The sequence below is a fragment of the Merops nubicus genome, unplaced genomic scaffold (assembly GCF_000691845.1).
Source record: "Merops nubicus isolate BGI_N331 unplaced genomic scaffold, ASM69184v1 scaffold2460, whole genome shotgun sequence".
Classification (NCBI taxonomy): domain Eukaryota; kingdom Metazoa; phylum Chordata; class Aves; order Coraciiformes; family Meropidae; genus Merops; species Merops nubicus.
This window is the reverse complement of record NW_008580699.1, coordinates 31839-38928: the sequence shown is the minus strand read 5'-3', so window position 1 is coordinate 38928 and position 7090 is coordinate 31839.

Genomic DNA, 7090 nt, shown 5'->3' with positions numbered 1-7090 from the left:
GAATGCCGATGGTATATACTATCATTGGGTGACTACTGGCCGAGTCTGCTTTAACCAGCTACAGCAAAGTGCTTGGGAACACAGGAAAGTCCTTGGCAAGGTGCTCGTTGCTCACTTCTCCCACCCGCAGAAAGGGTAAATCAGGTAAGTTGGCTGCATGAGCCTGAACTGACTCACACTGCACATTATTAGATGAGATGAGTAGCAGGCTACATTCGACAGCAGTCCTTGCAGGATCAGGCCCAAATGGCTCCACGGCCGTCTACTGCTTGAAATTGTTACTCCTCCTGGCAAGCCTCCGAGCAGGAGGAGGAACACTAAAGCTGTAGTTCATGATGTTGAACACACACACGAGTTAGTTTATTGCTTGGTACTAATAAAAGGTTTCCAAAGAAGACTGACTCCTGTGCAGCATGCAGACTTTCCTCGTACACCTCCCAAGAGGGCTCCACGCTCTCCTCACAACCAGCTTGAAATGACACTCTCTTATTCACCTTGTCAAGGAGACATGTGCAGAGGAGCCAGTATTCTCCCCATCCTCTAAATTGTCTGTGATGAACACGACTGCTATATATACACACAAAAACAAAGTAATATTTCAGAAGCAAGTTCTGAGTCTATTTTTTCCTTCATCAAGATGTTCTTTCTTACGGCCTCCCATCCTAAGTTTAGATAGCATTACCCCTCACTTAGGCTACAGCTCTTGCCAGACTTCACAGACATTTCACAATAAACTTAAAATAATGACGTTGATTCATCAAATCCCACAAAGCAAGAAAATCTCAATTAGGGGGATTGACAGTAAAGCCCAGCAGCTGTATAATTCAGAGGTTGGACAAAATTATTAGCGTTGCAATATTGTCCAGCAGAAAGGAAAAACAGCTTGCAGCGCACCAGCATTTTTCATGGGGAAGAAATGTTCAAACAAAAAAAATAACGCTTACTGCAGGAATTTCAAACAAAAATGTTGCTGTTTATATAAAATACTGTTTTGGCATTCAGATTTAAAGAAACCTAAGTGAAATGATATTTTAGTTGAAAAGTTAAAACTGGAAAATCAAACTATTTTCATCAATACATTTTGAGAATTTTAAACCTTGCAGATGATTTTTTTTTTTTCCAGAGTCAATTCTTCCAAACAGAGAAAAATCAGAACTTTAGATCTGAATTTGCCTAATATTTGAGAAAAGTCAAGACTGGCTCCAACAAATTTTTGTGGTTTTGAGCTCGTTGCTACATTTATTTGAAGGATTTCTTCCCAGTTATTCTTTGGGAAGTTTTTATGTCTTTCCCCATCTATTCAGTGCATTGGAACACTTTCCCTAGCATAGCTGTCAACACGGCTTAACACAACAAAAAAATGGAACAGACCAGATACAGTCCAATTAAAAATATTCATCAATCTAATCAGTTCAGTGCAAAAGCCACATATTTCTATTCTAGAATGATGAGTCTTATAGTAGTTAGCTAAAGTGATTTAATTTTTTTTTTTTTTAACTAACAATTGGTACACTTTCAGTTAGTTTAAAGATTTTGTTTTGCCCTACTCTAAATATTCCATGCCAAAAGACAAACTGGATTGTCTTCTTTTCCATGAGTCTGGAAGGTAATTCTGCACATTCCACTGGGTTTTTTGTTAATGCACTTATAAGGACCTGTATAGGAAATTGAGGAAAGTAACTCAAAAGATCAGTGTCTTGGACTCCAAGAGACATGTACTTTGAGCATGCCTGGACTGGGAATATAAAGAAAAGGAGTATGTCTCTTTTTCTGTATGAAAATGCTGAGTTGTTTTTCATATCAATGTTTTTGACAGCAATTTACACCTGAGATCCCATGGAGTTCTTTTTGGCAGACAAAAATAGCATGATAAGGAATTATTTGATGGCCCTATCAGTTTTTCCACCCTACACCTCATGTGTTTTCTCCACTTGGTTTTCTTGCTTTTAAAAAGGACAAGGTCCTCTGAGATGTATGCATTTTTTGACACACCGTCTAGCAAACAATATCTATTAAAAATCACAGTGTTCATCCCTCCATCCAAAGTCCTTACACAGCAGAGAATACTCCAGTACATTAGAGGCACCTTCCTTCCTGCCCATAGCAGGACTGACTTAAGTATGACCCAAACTACATCATAAAGCATGTCAAGAGTGAGCCTGGCAGCACTAGGCTAAAGCTCCTTGACCAGCAGAGCTCTAAAAAGAGGTTTAACTTCCCATCCCTTTCCCCAGCTGTGGAATCCAGCTGCTGTCCCTGCTGATTCACGTGTAGTCAAAACTCTTATCTTTTTGGACACGCACTACTGGCTTAAGCTTCTCCTGAAGTTTGTGGTCTCCTCTATGGAGAGCACTCCTCCAATTCCCCTTCCCGCCCTCTCTGTAGGGCATACACTTTCAACCTAATTAAACTGTATGTTTGACAAAGATGATCTAAGTGGTTGCTATCAGCAGAGCTCAGACACACTGCTCTGTGTCAATATGCAGTGCTTTAGGCCCAGAATTTTGAGGAGCAGCTGGTGTTTCACATCTCAGCAGTGCAGGAGCCAAATAGATTGTCTGGCTCTGATGCATTTTGGAAAGTGGCTTGGATGCTTTAAATACATCCACATCAGGGCCTCAGGTCTTACAAAAATCTAGCCTGTGGTTATCCTGAGAGTTACTGGAGTCCCAAGGCCTGCATGACACCTACACAGGGCAGTGAGGATGGCCACCTGGTGAGAGGTATATGTACACCACCTTTGACTTGCTCAAAGCCTATGGTCCTACGGCAGAAATAAACTGGATCGTCTTTAAAATGGACAGATACAAATTCAGGAATAAAGTAGATTCAGGAGGAAGGACTGAAACACAAGCATTTATAAAGAAGCTTGGATAAAATCAGTGGTTTGAAGATCCAACCAAATTTAATTACCTCCTAGTGAACACATGCTCTAGGACTAAATGTGTGCTATGACACTATAGCCTGAGTGAATACAGTTTGTTTTCTTCTAAAAGAGCTCTGTTAAAGAAAGGAAAAAAGTCACAAAAGCACCACAAACCTTCCCCAAAAGAGGATGTGGGTGTGAATGTGAAGAGTGAAATGTGACCTGCACTCCTTGGAGGCAAAAGCCAGCACACACCACTGTGTCACCTGGACTCCTGACTCTCCACATTTATACTTAATCAGCATCAGTCCTGATAAATTATTTACCCTGGAGGAATGTAATGGGACGCCAGTTTGTCTGTGCATATGCTCTTATATTCTGCTAGACTAAATAAGCAGGGCTGGGGGCTGGGGAGAGTCCTGATTTCTGTCAGTGGTCCCTTTCCACACTCTGTTGGCTCTACTTCATACAGAGCTGGCGTCCCCCTGTGACACCAGGCATCTTTGATACACCCTTGACATGAGTGTCCTTAAAAGGGATGTTCAGGGTAGTAGTCATGCATCAAAGCATGTTAGACACAACAGGTCTCAGAAACAATAAACTATCACATTGTAAGGTTGATAGAGGAATGAAATCTAAGGGATAAGAGATACTGTTGAGCATCCAGAGGAAAACAACAGCATCAACATCAGAGATAGCATAATCTTGCTTAACCTTACTTTTAAAGGCTGGGGTTAAGGCTGTGTAAGCCAGTTTTGATAGTAGAAGTACACACTCTTATGCAATACATTAACCTTAAATTGTGGTTCCATTTACATAGTACTTGCTACATGGCACACATTGCTTCACATGCAAAAAGAAGTTAGTGAAGGCTGGAGTGTCTGTGAGCAGTCTCACTAAAACTCTTGACTGCTTGCTAAATTGTTTAGTCATAACTGTGATATTAAATTTAACCTAGATCTTTATCAGATATCATTTCTAGAGCCTTTTCAGTTTGCCTTGTAGTGCACCTGATTTAGATTTGATGGGAGATTAGACAGCATGGTAACAAGAGTGATTTATGTTTTTAAAAAATGATCCAGGTAAGTGTACACAAAAACAAACACTCAATAGGAACATGCAACGGTCTCCAAGGATAAAGTAGAAGTAATTGGTACAGTCTGTACTTCCATTTTTTCATTTGGTTTTCCATATGCTTTATAGGATAAAGAGCTACAGTCAGGAGTAAAAGAATCCCAGCTCTCTCCATAGCACTTTAGTATCAAAAAAGGTGACAAATGTGTGGCAAAAAGGTGTACACAGAGAAAAAAAAAAAAAAAGCCACATGAACACCAAAATATTTTTGGGTTCCTCATAAAGAATAGTCGGGAATGAAAGCTATTACAGCCAGAAACCTTCCCACACTTCAATGGATTTCAGAAAAGCAATAGCAGCAACATTTTTGAGAGGGGACTCTTAAAAGAAAAATAAATAAATAAAAAAAAAAAGCAGGCACACTGAAGGCAGACTTCCTTACTCAAATGAACATCTCTCCCCTGTTAAGATAATATTTCCAACCTTAGGGTACAAAATTACTCTAACAAGCCATCTTCTGACCTTTTAAAATATATTACAAAGAAGTAAATTCTGTTCTTAGCATAAGCTTACGTCATTTCTCCTTGAATATGATTGGGAGGGAGGGGGAAGGAGAAGAGAGATACTTCATACCTCTTTCTAACTTTGGACCAACACTCATCCTTTATCACAACGCCTAGAGGAAACTTTGGTAACAGTCTCATGTTGAAATAAAGACAACATCTCCCTGAGGAGGGGCTGGGAGGGAGAGAAAAGAATTAGCCTGGCTAGAAGAAGGGAATGAGGATGATGAGATGGAAAACAGAGATGTTGATCTGGATTCAGTACAGGATCAGAGATGGGAGGGGAATATGACTCTAAGTCACCCATCTGCTCTCCTAATTCTGGAACAGAGTGAAACTGTACCCAGTCTGCCCAGACACAACTCCTACACGCCTGGGTGAGGAAAGTGTGGAGCATATAGATGACTCCATTGGATTTATTCCATTTCCACTAGGAGAAATTCTGGCTGCCTTGTTAGGGCAGGCCTGGGTTCCTCAGCAGCATGAAGTGAGTATCTTCCCTGAGGGACTATGAAGCATTTTTTTTCTTTCTCTCCTCGCATTCTCACCCTGGACCCCAGAACTATGGCAACACTGGCCAAAACAATAATCTGAAATATCTGTAAGCTTTTAATGCTCAATTAACTAATGCATAAAGATGGGGGGGTGACCAGGTCTCCTGGAAGAGAGAGGGATAGACACTGTGTAGGTGTCCAAGTACAGTCACCAGTGTAAAACACTATAACCATGTACAATTCAAATAAGCTAGAGCCATAGGTTGTGATGACAGTTAAACTACACATTACAGTTGGTGAATATTACCTAGTGAAATGCCTTACAATTCTTTGTGTCCTAAAATGCTTCAATGTATTGCTTAGGACAAATGAGTCAGGTAATGGTGTTTCTATATGTATTTCATTGTGGTACCACTACAGACAACCCAGATCTGAACATATACGTGTCATATTTACCCCAAATAACTCAAGAGAATTCAGATGATTTGGACAAATGTCACAGTATGGAAAAGTTTTGCTTCAAAAACTTGTTAGAGTTGCTAGGGGACAATGTTATAGTTACATACCACGCCATTATTTACAAAATCCAAATACAAAGACACAGAAATTAAAAAACTAAGGGCATCATAAATCTTAGATGGTTCATAGTGAGGCAAAAAGATGTTATACTTCTCAAGAAAATATTTCGGTGAACTCCATATCTTAGAGCTGTTTGTAACGTATTTGCTATATAGATTTCAGTTAATTGGTGTAAAATACATTGCTAAGTTGGATTTGTCAGTCAAAGTGCTTCTATGGTTTGTTCCTTTATTTTTTTAATAGAACACTTAGGAGAGTTGTTTGTTTGTTTGTTTGTTTGTTTTTGTTATGGTATCATACATGAACAGAATTGCTTCCGAGGAATACAGTGGCAGATGCTGAATGACAAAGCTCTAGAAAGTGACACAGTAAGACCAAGAGCACTGTAGCTTAAGGCTGGGAAAACCTATGGAGCCATCCTAGCATGTGACATATGATAGGGAAATGTAATTTTAATTGTCTGAAACAAAGAAATCGTACGTATCCAAGTAATGAAGAGTCCTTTTTTGTGTGTGTGAAAATATCATATTAATAGTCTTTTTATGTTTTACTAAAAAAGGAAAACACAAACGGATATCTTTCATCTTGTCATAGGAGAGTTCTTTTGCCTTCATTGACTGCCTTTCTTTCTCATTAATCTCTAACATTTTATTACTTTCTCTTATCTTTTTTCCCCTTTCCATTTGCCTTTGACCAATATATGGAAAGAGCAGACAAACAGGAGACTGGAAAAACTGGAGTTTTAAATCTAGTGTTCTTTAGATAAAACTTAAACATTTTTGCTTGTAGGTCACGTTAAATAAAATTCTCCCATGACAAGGGAACTTGAGCACAGAGGAGGGTACTGTACATGCTCAGATCCTCCTCCTATGGTCAGTGTGGATGCAACTCCTGTACTCCACAGGGACCTCCAAGGTTCTGCAGCATGAATGACAACAGCATGCACTGCTTTGCTGGTGACCTTGCATGGGGGTGTAGCCTGCCATGAGAGAGCCCACAGCTCCTTCCCTCTGCAACAGAGCTCAGCCCCTGTAGGCTTCCCTTAATCCCCGAGTGATGATGTGTTCCTGTGGAAGGTAACAGCAGTGCCCCAAGGGACAACTCAAGCTGCCAACAGGCTTGCACAAGAGAGAGGCACTCTAACAGGAGCACAGTAGGTGCCTTGCACAAAAATACAAATCACCAGTGTCACAACACTGTCTGACTCTGGTCTGTCAATTCTGCACCCTTCTTGCCTTCATCCGTTGCTTACATGAAGAAATTTATAGTTATATCCAAGCCATTAAGTAAAAGGTTGTATAGGCACATACAGAGAATTTTGAACAGAATTTCTTCTGCTCTTGTTAGGAGCTGTGCATTTCATAGGTTATGCTGCCTTCATGCTTCCATTTCGTTTGAAGTTTGATTTTTATAACATACTAAAGGTAAGTCTATTGTTACCTAGCAACATTAACTTTTTATTGTCTTTGAAGTTACCTGACCACATCCTGCTTCCTCATCACCTTGTTTTCCTT